Genomic DNA, 13,469 nt, shown 5'->3' on the forward strand with positions numbered 1-13,469 from the left:
ACAGTTGGACATTACAGTTTACAGTCTGTTGACACACTGATTGAGGTAGAGGTGACGTAGAATTCAGTGCCAGGAACAACATTTTTTAAGTCAGGTTCATTTTTCTTTGTCAAGCAGATATTTTGTTTATAACACGGTGTCCAAGCCTATTTAAATTGGGGTGTGGCTGAACCCAGCATTATTTAACCTGCTAGCTTCAAACAATTTCCCAAGCTTTCTGCTATTTTGGAAGTAGAGGAGGAGGGGGGTAATGATGCACAACTTAGCACAGGGTCACATGGCACCTGAGATATGTCTTGGCTACTGCTTCATGGTGCTGGTAGAAAACCATCCACTGAAATGTTCAAGTTCAGGAATCTCCTCAAATGTTTTTAGAGACCCTGTGTAAACGCTTAAAAGGCTCTTAGATAGACACATGAATGATAAAAGAATAGGGGGCTACGTGGGAGGGAAGGGTTAGATAGATCTTAGAGCAGGATAAAATGTCAGCACAACATTGTGGGTCAAAGGGCCTGTACTGTGCTGTGGTGTTCTATGTTCTCTGTTCTAAACTAAAGGCCTATGGGTGAATACAGTGAGTGGCTGCTGTTGACAATGAGGTGAGAAAATTCTGTTTTTAAGGATATCTTTATTGCTTAATGATCAGCATTTTCTTGATTTTTTTGAGTTTTCTTTTAGCCTCAGGATATGATTTTATCATCACAGTTCCAAAAGAACAAACCACAATTGTCGTGACTTCCCTTGCTTGTCCCTGTTCTTTATTTTTCCCATTAGAATACCACATTAGCACTGCACTGTGAGAGTGTTTTGAATGTCAGTGAAGTGTGGTGTGTGGAACATCACACTCCACACACAATAGGAAGGAAATTGTCTTTACAGAGGGTACAATGCAAATATACAAGACACCTGGTATGCGGAATTACAAAAACAAAAAAAAGCCAAAATGATGGGGCTGATAAGATAGAAGGATTTGAAATGTTGGAAAGTTGGCACAGGGCAGATAGAAGCAGGCTGTTTACTGTCACTAAAGGATCAAGAACAAGGGACCAAATATATAAATTAAATGCAAGAGATTTAAACAGAGAGCAGGAGATACCCCTTCACACAGAGAAATAAAGGACTGCAGATGCTGGAATCTAGATGTAAAACACAATGATGCTGGAGGAACTCAGCAGGCCAGGCAGCAGCCATGCAGAAAAGCAGGTGGTCAATGTTTCAGGTCAGGACCCTTCTTCAGGACTGAAGATAGGAAAGGGGGAAGCCCAATATGTAGGAGGGAAAAGCAGAGCAGTGATAGGTGGACAAAAAGAGGGGAGGCAGGGGTGGGCACGAGGTGGTGATAGGTGGATGCAGGTAAGAGATAGTGATAGGGAGGTGCGGGGGAGGAGGGAAGAGCAGATCCACCAGGGGATGGGTCAAAGGTTCGGAGAGAAAGGGAAGAAAAGGTAGAGAAAAGGGAGATAGGCTAGAAGAGGGAAGAAGAGAAGAAGCGTGGTTGGGACGGGTAGTGGGGAAAGGGGGGGAGGGGATTACTTAAAGTGGGAGAATTCAAAATTCAATGCTCTTCACACAGAGTTGTGAAATTACATAATTCCTAAGATCTGGCAATGAGGTGGAAATTTTATCAAAATTCAAGAATAGATTGGATAGATGGATGGAGCAAACATGGTTGAAGAATGATGGTAATAAGGCAGAAGATACAATTAGAAATATTTGCTTCCAAAGACAGTACATATTGGCATAGAATGGCTAGCACTGATTTGTGTTTTGTAACTTGTAACAGTTAGTTCTACAAGGGCAAATCAATTTACTTTATTATTCTTTATGGGATGTAGGTGTGGCTACTTGGCACAGTATTTATTGGTGAGCCACTTTCTTGCAGCACTCTAGTCCTTGTGCTGTTTAGCAGGATTCCAGGATTTAGGCACAATGACAATGAAGGACTGGTGATATACAGTGGAACCTCAATTTTGGGACAATTTTAATATGTACATTATAAACTAGTGGTATGATAAGTAAAGTTAATACTTACCTAATTTCTGTCTTGGGGGAAATGATAACACTTATGGTGTATTCAAAGTTATAAGATAAGATATCTTTATTAGTCACACGTACATCGAAATACACAGTGAAATACATCTTTTGCATAGAGTGTTCTGGGGACAGCCCACAAGTGTCGCCATACTTCCAGCACCAACATATCATGCCCACAACTCCTAACCAGCTTGTCTTTGAAATGTGGGAGGAAACCAGAGCACCTAGAGGAAACCCACGCAGACACGGGGAGAATGTACAAACTCCTTACAGACAGCGGCCAGAATTGAACCTGGGTCACTGGCGCTGTAATAGTGTTATGCTAACCACTACACTACTGTGTTTGCCGTACCGTACCATGATATAATGAGCTGTGCTATATTGAGGTTGCACAGTATTTCTGAGTCAGGATGTGTGCAAATTGGAAGGAAAGCTTTAAGTGGTGGTGTTCCCGTGCGCCTGTTACTCTTGGCTGTCATGGTGTTAGAGGTTGTGGTTTTAGTTGGAAAGGCCTGGGTGATTAACTGCAGTGTATTTTGTAGATGGCACCCACTGCAGGCACTCTGAAAAAGACTGATAGACTTTTGGATTGTATGGCGATAATGATCTATTGGGTCAGTACAGAAAAGTGGCAATGAGGTAAAAGTTCAGCCATGATCTTATTGTATAGTGGAACACGGCTGAGGGGCTGAATGGCCTGTTCCAGTTTCCATTTCTTATTACAGCAGAGTTTTGATCTGATGCATTGGCTGTGGGATCACACACCTGTGTTTATTGCATGCTGCTTCTGACGTTTAGCACAATTGTAGTCTTGTGTTGCACCTGAGTTAGTTTGGCACCTTATTTCTGTGTACTTGTGGTGCCGCACTTATTGTGCGCTGTACGCTTCTCATTGAATTGGGGTTAATCTCCTGGATTGATGGTAATGTTACATTGAGGGAAATGCTGGGTTATGAAATTATAGATTATGGTGAAATTCAGTTCTGCTGCTGCTGTAGGCCCATAGCACCTCATGGAAGTGCAGTTTTGATCTGTTCTGAGCCTACTCCATTTAACATGATGGTAATGCCACACAGCACAATGAAAGGTGTTCTCAGTAAAGAATGGTACCTTGTCTCCACAACAACTGTGCGCTTGTCACTCTTATCAATACTGTAAGGGTAGAATCCCATCCCTGAGAATTCCATTTTCCTTCAATGTCATAGGAAACAAACAAAAAAGCTAGATTGTGGGATTGCTATGATGCTATGAGGCACCAAAGCAGGAGGAGTTTGGAAGGCTTCTCAGCTGATTCCCTGAGGAAATTTTCAGGTTATGTGGAAATGGTTACATTGATCTATGACATTTCTCAAGAATTCCTGTTGCCATTTCAGATTAAATTAAACTCATGATACCCCGTAACTTTGCATTTGGACTGCTACAGGCTACAAGAAATTAATATTGACCCAAAAATTCCTGGGTGGGGCTTGGTATAAATGAACATTTGCACCTTAAAAAAAAGTCCTGTTTCACAGCTGTGTGAACTGAGGAAGCAGCTGTCATCCCCGGGCTGAATGACATCACCATTCTTAAATCCCAGGGTTTCCCCAGCTGCCTGCAACAACGTGTGCCTCTGTTCAAAAGGTGTACTAGATCACAGAGAGCAGGAAATACTGCATAATGCTGAGGGAGTTAATGGAGGAGGCAGAGAGTTCATAAAGGGATGTTGAGGTATCTTGATGCCTATAATAAAAATGATTAAAACAGTTATTGCACCTAATTTTGCTCATTGGTTGAGTTTTCATGTGATATGGGAAAGGATATTGGAAGGGATTACTGGAGAGTGATGTTGACACCACATGTATTGAATCTGAACCTATCATGACCAAACTAGAACAATTTCTTCCAGAAAATAACATTTTGGGTTACAATATGTGAGAGATTTGATTTGTTACTTGTGAGAAGTGTAGCATTCTCAAGAGGAAAATGATAACGTCACACCTCCAATGTTCCCTGTTCGGGGTTTCTTCCTGTTATGTCTGGGACTGCAGATTAAGATAAGATAAGATAAGATAAGATAAGATAAGATAAGATAAGATAAGATAAGATCTTTATTAGTCACATGTACATCAAAACACACACAGTGAAATGCATTTTTTTCGTAGTGTTCTGGCGGGCAGCCCACAAGTGTCGCCGCGCTTCCGGTGCCAACATAGCATGCCCACAACTTCCTAACCTGTACGTCTTTGGAATGTGGGAGGAAACCGGAGCACCCGGAGGAAACTCACACAGACACAGGGAGAATGTACAAACTCCTTACAGACAGCGGCGGGAATTGAACCCGGGTCGCTGGTGCTGTAAAGCGTTATGCTAACCGCTACACTACTGTGCCTGCCCTTTTTAACTTCACAATGATTAATTGCTGTGATTGGTCAATAGCTCAGTTCATGTTAAATAACATAATTATTAGAAGATTGACAGAAGGAAACCCAGGTGCACCTTGTCCCCAGAAATTGTCTTCTTAATTGCAGGCTTGTCTGCACTAAACGATCAGATTTTACTGTAAAATAAGAAGTTAAAGAAAATTGGGGACTAATAGCATGAACTATAATGTCTCCCATTTCATATCAGGTTCCTCCGTGTGTCTGCTGTGTGGGTATGTGCAGTGACAGCAGCATGCAGTACACATTTAGATACTATCACTGGTAATTTCATTCATATTAGAGAGACCTGCAGTGTTTGCAGGTCATTTCTCCAAATGTAACTGTCAGACCAGCTATTATGCAATTTATAGGGTACACCCACAGTTAGTCCCAGCTTGGTGTTGGGAAGCTGTTTCAGGTAGCAACCTATTTCCTTTGGAGACCCTCCCATGGCACCAACCCTCAGCATCACTTGCCCCCACCCCTTTACTAAAGTTGCAGACCTTGCTTGACCTGATTCCACTCAACCACCACTCATATGAACACTCCATTATGATTGAAGATCCCTCCAACCCAGAGACTCCCCCACCTAAATGCTGACCTCAGCCTGCCGTTACCTTCCCCATCACAACTAACAACACTCACCCTGATTCCAACCCCATTCCAGTCCCTGGCACAAGCACTCCACTGCCCAATTTCTGGAGCTCTTTCATGAATGACCACCCCTTCTCCCAACCCTGGGCTGCCACCAAGACAGACATACCTCATTCCTTCACATGCCCTGCACTGGTCAAGCACATGATGGAAAGACCTTTCTTCAAGTCAGGCTGATTCAGTAGTTCGTGGTCCCATTGAGTAGTTGCACAGTGATCATTTAATGACACTGTGTGCACTGAGGAGATGAAAGGCAGTATTGTAGGGGTGGCACTGCAGGTAATACAGCTGTGGTCCAGCAGCCTGGGTTCAATCCTGACCTCTGGCGATGTCTGTGTGGAGTTTGTTCTCCGTGTGATCATGTGAGTTTTCCCTGCATGTTCTGCTTTTCCTTCCACATCCCCAAAGACCACACTGCTTGGTAGATTAGTTAGCTACGGCAAATTGCCTGCAGTGAATATGGGCCGTAGGAGAATCACCATCATGTTACTGAGTGCAAAAGAATAGGTGACAGGGAAATAAGTGGGGAATAGGGTTGAGAGCCATCATAGAAATGATGGGTTGAATAGTCTCCTTCTATGTTGTAAGAAAATACGTTTACATGCACAGGAACACCTCCCTCTAAGCATCTGTTGAGTATGACATTTTCAGGCCTTGGGTGCATTTGGGATCTGAAATGCACAAGGACAGATCTTCAAGGATAGTCAACATACCTGACTTTCTCTGGCTCCAGCTGTTCTTAGCCACATCATGGGATATCTTTAATATTAATGAACCACCTTCTTCTATGGGATATCTGTAATATTACTTCCCACTTCATGGGACGTCTGTGATATTAACCAGTACAGCAGATAGGGGTATCAAGTAGATCACTGATGGCTTGTTCATTTTGGCAAATACAGAAAAGCACCAGGATAATGAAAGGACAATTCCTTAAAAAGGCAATATTCACCAAAATTCAAAGAATTATCCAGAAGCATCCTTTGTAGGAATTTGCACTGACAGCAAGACAATGCATGAGAAATGCATTAGTTATCTGCAAAGCTTTGGTACTACATGGCATCTTGAAAACTTTACTGTGTGATCCCTTGTAGCTATCCGTGTCCCCCAAAACGCAGGGCCATGTTATTTATTTACCGCAGAACTAACAAAGCATCAGCAAGCAGGCTTCCAATAATGAGCAATAAATTGTGAAGCAAGTTAATAACTTCTTCTCCACAGTAGACACAATTTCTTGTTTACATATCATTCTCTACAACAACAAGGCCATTTACCCATGGCAGATAGAATACAAGAATCAACATTGTGAAATAGTTGGTTAATGCCTGATAGACTACAGGCTTCTTGTAATGCTAGTGTCTTTCACAAGATCCTTGTTACATTGGGCATCACCCAAACAGGCGTGACCATTCAAGAGGTGTAAAAGAAGACTGCAGGTAAGAACACAGGCCACCAACACTGACACAGAAATGTCAGCACAGAAATATTTTCATAGCCTGGAAGAATTATTGGCCAGGTAGATACAGAGGATTCTTTCACCAGAGGAAGGAATCTTGGTGTAAGTGAAAGAAGAAAAGAAAAACTCGAATTTGCACAGGAACTTTCATGACTCAGGACATGTTATGTACATTAAAAAAAGCAGCAAATTTATACATAGCACGGTACTGCAAACAGGAGTATTTAGCAGAGTACCAAATAGCATCCTGCTCCTCAAATACTTAAGAGGGACACTTAAGATTAAGCTAAATCACCAGAACAAGTGTCTCACCTATGTGTAACATGTGATCTGTAGGACAACAGGACCAATGGTGCAGAACTCATTCAGTATTGCAATGAATCGTTAATTTGAATCCAGGAATGGTTCTTGAATTTACAGCTTTCTAATTCAAAGGCTTTTGGGAACGGATGTTAAATCAACTTAACATTAGTTAGGTATATCTTAGCCTTGTGTCAGCAGAAACAATTTTGCTCGCCCACCTTTATGTATTCTGCATGCTGCTTTGGAGATTTACGGTCATCTAATAACTATTTGATTCCTTTTCTTTCATTGTCTGCAGGATCTATTCATTTACTTTTAAGGAGAAATTGGATAAATAGATGAAGGAGAAAGTAATAGAAGGTTATGTTAATAGGGTGAGATGAAGCAAATAGAACCAGAGAAGGCTATAAAGCAGAAACACAAACATAAACTTGTTGGCCCATATGGTCTATGCCTGCATTTTAAATTCCGTATTTCAGTATGTGATTAGTTTCCTGAACAGATTGGAGGAAGAGGGATAAATTGGAGGGATCTAATTCCTTTGTGGGTGGGGGTGGGGGTGGGGGGGGGGGGTTAGTTATATCTCCCTGTACTATTTGTTTTGTTTTGGCTTGATTTGGTATATTTAAGTGTGTGAACTATCCATTTATCAGCAATCTGAATTTTAATCATTAAGGAATGCTTTACCTGGTGACCTTTGAAGGTCCTCCTCAATAAATTTATGCCCAGATTGTGGGAACAAGAGATTTGGAATTGAATTGCATTGTCCATGCCTATTCCTGGCCATTAAAGGTGAAATGATATTGTTGATTCATATTTTCGCACTTTCTGCTTATTTTTATTTGTCATTCACCTACAAGAATGCTGTAGCAGGCAGAATAGGAACCATAACAATGCTCTTTTCAGCCTTTTCTAAAATTTCTCTTAGATATGTGTTTGATCCAAGGATTCGTTGCATTTGTTATGCTAAAACTCTAGAATCCAGCTGTCTCAGTTAGTCAGGTGAAATCACAAATCCTTGAATGTTCATAACATTCTTCAAAGTTTATTGTAAGTTGACATCAAATTATTACCCTGGAATGTCCTCTGCGAAAGATTGCAAATCTCTTAACATTTTGATTTCTTAAAATAAATTTCTCACTGAAATGTGGAAATGAATATATTCTTTGCACATCGGTTTCTATCAGTCATGTGTGGATGTAAAATTATATTTATTTTCTGTTGCATGTCACCGGGTAATTAAAAATTAAGTAAAATGCCTATCTTGTCTAATGGATTTGAATTTGGCTATGTTCTTACATAATTGCATATTTTATCAATATGGACAGTCAGGCAGACTGACTGACAGGCTGTTTGAGATGCATACAACCATTCAGTTTGAGAAAGGCTGTTCTATCACAATAGGTTATCAGGCCACTTTCATACTGTGGTTGGGCAATGTGAACCGTAGCTGGGGCCAAATAGTGAACAGCTTTGTCTCTAGGACAAACTATGCAGCCCCTTTGGACCTCATCATGTTTATTGTTCCAATCCAAAGTATTTTCCTATGGGTGGCCCATCTTTTCAGTGCATTGAAGCTTTGAATTGGATTGATGCCTGAATGCTAAGCACAATTGGTCATTCACTGCGTCAATCACAGAATTCCCCTCAGGGTTTGTTCTGCTTACAAGGAAGAGAACAGGTGTCACAAGGCTGCTGGCATAAGATTGTTGAATGGCTTTGATTGAAAACTGAAGATGACATTGGCTCACACAATAGATTTTTAGGCCATTTGGGGCTAATTCAGCAAATTTTTGCAGAACCAAAGAAAATTACAGCTGCAGCCAAAATCTGGCTCTCCGTGCTTCCAATGTATCCACTTCAGCCAATATTTTTGCAGCACAATTAAGAGTATATTCCAAATCCAATCAATGCTCAGTCTGTGTATGAATATCCATTTTTCATTAGATTTTGGAATGGTTAATGTTATCACTGAGTTCCAGTGTGAACATTAAGTGCTAGGATACATCTACATGGGATTTCTGCCACTATATCCTCCAAAGTCTGTACTGCAGTGCCAGGGACCTGTGGTGCATCTAGTGTGCCTGCTTGCTATAGAAGCTCTGGCTATAAAATGACCTCTTTAGGGGAAGGGGAAATATTGGTCATTATATTCCTTTGCATGATGTTTGTGTTTAAATGTTCATTTTTAAAAGAAAAATCAGAGTGCCCACCACCCCTCTTGGCTTTCCAGGGCATTATATCCTGTTGATTAGTGGTCTGGTATACTCTGTCTCTCCATTCACACTTGCCACTCTTGCTGACCTAGACAATGGAAACTCTAGCATTTTGCCTAGCCTACTATTCAGCTGCCAGCCTCTTAAGGAGCAGGGACATTGATCATAGGTGAGTGAGAATTCCCACTCAAAGTCAGTATTGCTTTCCATTCTACTGAAAAATCATTGACCCGAAATGTTAACTCTGTTTCTCTCCACACAGACGTTACCCAACTTGCAGAGTACTTTGAAAATTCCCTGTCTTTAGTTCAGGGTCAGCATCAGATGTTTTGAGAACCAAGTCTTGTTTGACTTTCTGGAAGTTGATATTGCAGCAAATATACATTGTAAGAATCTTTGCTTTTCAGGTGCTGGTAATTTAATAAATTTTACACAAGTCCAAGCCACCATCAGTTTTTGGTGGAAAATTTTGAGTGAACTTTGTGATGATAAATTACATTTAATAGCACTCATATTACAAATAAAAACAGAAGATGCCAGAAACATTCAACAGGTCAGACAGCTCTGTGAAGAGAGAAGCAGAGTTAACATTTTAGGTCAATGACCTTTCAACAAAATTAGGAAACGGGAGAAAGTGAACATGTTTTAAGTTGCTGATAAGGGGCATTTGAAGGCCTAGTGTGAAAATTCTCCTCGCTTTGTAGCAATAAGCTATGAAGATGAAATGGTCCAAATCCACATGTGCTGGCTTGTTGAAGTGAGTTACGGTAGCAATTAAGGTATTACTGTTGTCTTCAGTGACTCTGTACAGTTTATGACACTAAATTATCTATGGGATAACCATGGAGATTAGATAATAGTGAGTTGGATGAGTTCCATTATTCAACTTCTTAAATTGCCTTCCATCTGCCCAGGCTTGCTGATGGTTGAGGTGTCAGAGAGCTCAGGTGCAACTGCACCTCAGTAAAAGTTGACATTCTCATAAGAGGATGAAGAAAACTGGCAAACATATCTACAATAGTTCCCATTTTGCTTACTACCTTTATATTTTTCTATGCACAATCGTAGCTGTGATGATTATCTTGGATATTTTGGGAGTAGATAAAACTAGCCAACTGAAAAGAAACAAGTAGAGAGTGCACGTGTTTAGTATCATATTTGGTCAAAATTTATGGGAGTGACCTCCAGTGCATGATACTGGCTTTAGCCAGAGATGAGACTTTTAAAATAACCCCCATCTAATGGTCTACTTATCTTTTAACTAGTCCAGGCTTTCTGAAAAATAATTTTGACCATCAAAGCATAGATTGGTGCAAATACATATCAAATTGTTTTTGGAGAAAAATAACAAGATCATATAAATAGATTATGTGCCTCCAAGCAATTTCCATCCTTTCCTATTCCCCAAAAGATTTAGAACTAGCATTACACATTGTTATATATAGTATTCACTTTTGTTCTTCCTGTTTATTTCAACTTTCTGAATCATTAAGCATTTTATGAAATACATAATGTTCTTCCATTATGGAAAATGAAATGCTGAAAATCTTTTAAAACGTTTAATGAATAGCATGTAAGCTCTGCATTATACATTTAGTGCAATGGGATGATCGTAATATGAGTGAAGCTTAAGGAGCAAGTGCAATCTAAAACTTCAGACAAGAGCTAACAGAGTTCTGCTTGTTGATAGTCTGTGTTTAAGCAGCTTCAATAATTGCATTAACGTTGTCTGAGGTTGTCTATACGACTTATGCATCCTCAGTCTGAGTAAATATTATCAGCAATGATATTTCTTTACAGCATTTGAATGTTAGCCGCTGTCACTTCTTATCTCCTGAGTATCCATTTCCCCCAAGCCTACTTCTCATGAAGGTGTCTGAGAAACTTTATCATCATTTATTTTCTTTAGCTGCTTAGTGCAGCGGCTTGTCCACAAGAGACAAGGTGCAAAACAAATGGCAGTTTGAATCCCAAAGAGTTACACCAGTTCAAAAAATATCTCGAGAACAATCAGCTAAATACAATCTTCTTCCTTGTAGTTCTTCGCCTTGTAAACTGGGTGAACCCTATGGCCCACTCAGACACAGAAGCCATTGTTTGGTGGGAAAACAGACATTTCTTTTCACAACAACTCAGTTTGTCAAGGAATCAATACTCATGTTAGTGCTGATGTTGTTTGGTTAAGTGAGAATTACCATTCCACTGGAAAGGAGTGGGAGGTGAGTAATTATACCATCAGTTTAAGCTGTTATGAATAGCAATTGTACTGCTAGACTGAGGATGAGGTCTACTGGAACTTTCAGTAAATGTTATTTTTGATGAATTTAAAAGGCTTCAACTTCTATTGAAAATGTCCTTAATTTGTAACGGGGAGAAAGTACCTCATGCATTATCCTTGCTGCTGCAATTAGTTTGGAGTTTGTAATAAGAGGGTGCTAAGAAAGTCGGGGAGTACTGGGGCATAACGGATCTTTATTGGGGTGGATGCATGAGAAATCTTGCACCACTTATGAACTGTTGAACATCTGAAGTAAATTTCAGTCTCTCTCAAAAGGCACTTACCATCAAAGTGTAGCTGAGAGAAGTGAAGACAGGTAACAGAGTCTGAGCACATGGATTCAGTCGGACAGTAGATGGCTGAGTAGGTAGATGTGCTGATGTGTGAGAAGAGCAGAACATGAGCTGCTGCCTTTCCAGAATATGCCTACGGAGTCTGGCAGTCAGGCACATCTGAACACAGACTTCCTGGGATATTCAGAGGTCATAGAAGATGTTAGATCTTACAGACGATGCTGGGATAAGATTTCCATTATGAGGTTGACAGTTGAAGTAAGCACATCACAAATTATCTCTCCCATGCCCACCCTCGTGCTCTTGTAATGCATGTTATTTACCAGTGCACAGTACTGAACTGCAAGATGGTCACATGGCTGCCAACCCATGAGGTCTCTACTCTGGGAAGCAATCGGTATCTAGGCTAACAACTCACTCTATCTCAAAGCCGTCATGGTTTGCATTCCACTTTATTCTCTGCCACGTATGGCTATTCTTCTTTATTTCTGACATCAAAGATCACAATCATAAACAGCTCTTGTATTCCAATCCTCGACTATTATCACCCTTCACTTTCCTCTGACACCATCTGTCCCCCCCACCCCCCCCCACCCAGTTGCAACCCCCTCCGGTGCTTACACCATCCCACCATCCCTTCTCACCAGAAGATGCAACACCTATCCTTTCAGGTCTGCCCTTCAGGGAACCAAAAGTCCTTCCAGGTGAAGCAGCAATTCACTTGCACTTGTTCAATCTAACGTACTGCAGTCAGTGTTCACAATGTGGTCTTCTCCAGCACATTGGAGAAACCAGACACTGATTAGGTGATCACTCTGCATGGTGCTGGCATTCAGTCCACAGGGTGCTTGCCCTTTTAATCCACCATCTCACTTCCACTCTCACCTACTGTCCACAGCTTCCTGCACTGTTACAATAAGGCCCAATGCAAGCTTGAAAGCAACATCTTATCTTCTCTCTGGGCTTTGTTTTAACCAACATTTTGTGCCAACAAAGTGCCAGGCAAAAGCCATCTCCAATAATAGAGAGAAAGAGGGATCTAACCATCTCAGGAAACTTGACACCATCCAGGACAAAGCAGCTTGCTTGATTTGTACCCAATTCACCATCCTAAACATTTATTCCCTCCACAATGACTGGAGAGTGTACCATCCGCAAAATACACTGCCTGGGTTATTCCAACAGCATCCCCCCACCCCATCAGTAACCTCCCATCAACTAGAAGGATAAAGGCACCAGGTGTATGGGAACACCACCACCTGCAGGTTGCGCTCCAAGTCACACACAGATGGGACACCAATGCACACTCAATGCTGCAAGGTGTTTAAAATTACCCTATTACATCAAGCAAAGCAAGGGAAGCCAAATTCAAGCCAGAATATATTGTACCACTTATGTCCATCATTTAAAAATAACTTTTCTCTCATTTTGTTAATGTTAAAAGAATTTGACCAGTATTTGACCACATGCTGCTGTGGTGTCTTTACATGCAAACTTATCCTGAAAACCATTTTCAACAAAAGCATTGGAAATATAATAGTGTTTTCTCCCTATATCTAGGTGTAACTCTTGGAACTCCCTACCCTGCAACAGTACAGCAGTACCTTCACAGAAGGTCTACAGTGGTTCAAGAAGGTAGTTCTCCACCACCTTCTCTAGGGCAAGTAGGGATGGGCATTAAATTTCCAGCGATGCTCAGATTCTGAAAAATTAATGTTACAAAAACATGATTTATTCTGAACTTAATTAACTGCAGTTTATCCTCTCGAGGGAAATTCTTACTATCTGTAATGGAAAGTTGGATATAATAAAGGAATGTGATAATTATGCAGA

The sequence above is a fragment of the Pristis pectinata genome, chromosome 7 (assembly GCF_009764475.1).
Source record: "Pristis pectinata isolate sPriPec2 chromosome 7, sPriPec2.1.pri, whole genome shotgun sequence".
Lineage (NCBI taxonomy): Eukaryota > Metazoa > Chordata > Chondrichthyes > Rhinopristiformes > Pristidae > Pristis > Pristis pectinata.